At 52.1% G+C, this 860-nt stretch overlaps 1 long non-coding RNA gene across 1 annotated transcript; it reads right to left on the bottom strand.

Annotated features, from left to right (window-relative positions):
- Positions 1-228: 228 nt before the first annotated feature.
- On the bottom strand, positions 229-834 carry LOC105004341. Its single transcript, XR_827210.1, has 2 exons — positions 766-834; positions 229-321 (listed from the first exon to the last, which is right to left on the bottom strand). It is a non-coding gene; the product is annotated as an uncharacterized LOC105004341 (long non-coding RNA).
- Between the last annotated feature and the right edge of the window lie 26 nt (positions 835-860).

The raw sequence follows: 860 nt of genomic DNA, 5'->3' as shown, positions 1-860 counted from the left end.
AAAAAGTCAGACGCGCTTATTCTCACTGAAACTCCACCCCCCAAAACCAACCGAACAAACAAACCTCACAAACTCAGCTAATGTGGGGAACAGAAGCCACTGGGGGAGGACTGAGGGGGGGGATTTGTTTTATTCCTTTTTTTTTTCTTTAGTTTTCTTTTTAGGTATTCATACACCGACATGCTTACAAGTCATAACTATACAGAGCAATTTTTTTTTTTTTTACAATTATTACAACGATTTAAAAATTTCTTTTAAAAAAAGATCTAGGATGAGGAGAGAGCCGATAAGACCAGAGCGGCATCCAGGTGGTTCTGGGGCCTGCAAGACAGAGGCGATGGTAGTAAAGAAAGAGATTTTTAGGAGAGATCGATGCACCCTAGGACTGGGAGACCCAACCCAGGGTGGAGGCCGGGGGTCAAGGAAGCAGGCAGATCTCACTGTGAAATGAGGTCCAGCTGTGGACGCTGGTCTTCCAGTTTAACTATAAGATTGGGCGGGAGGCGTCAGGACCCGAGGTCTGGGGCTGGTAGGAGGTGGGCTTCACCGGAGCCCCGGTGTCTGGACTGGGACTGTCGGAGAGTCATCTCAGAGCCCGCGGGGAAGAAGGAGGAGTGTGTTTCGTCCCCTGGTGAAAGCGCTTCCTAGCTGCGTTCCCCCGGGGCGGGGTGGGGTGGAGGGACCTGAAACCTAGTTTGCTCCGCATTCCTTCCTTCCCCGGCCTGCCAGTCCCGAAACCCGCGCCCCAGTTCGGGGGTCTCTTACCGCCTGGGCACCGGCTGAAAAGCTGTCTTGAGTAACTTTTTCTCCACTTCCAAGGCACTACAGCGATCTACGGGAAGCGGGGAGAAAAAGGAGGG

Source organism: Bison bison, unplaced genomic scaffold, assembly GCF_000754665.1.
Source record: "Bison bison bison isolate TAMUID 2011002044 unplaced genomic scaffold, Bison_UMD1.0 scf7180017864473, whole genome shotgun sequence".
Taxonomy (NCBI): Eukaryota; Metazoa; Chordata; class Mammalia; order Artiodactyla; family Bovidae; genus Bison; species Bison bison.
The sequence above is the reverse complement of the archived record's forward strand: the minus strand, read 5'-3'. Positions and strand labels throughout refer to the sequence as shown.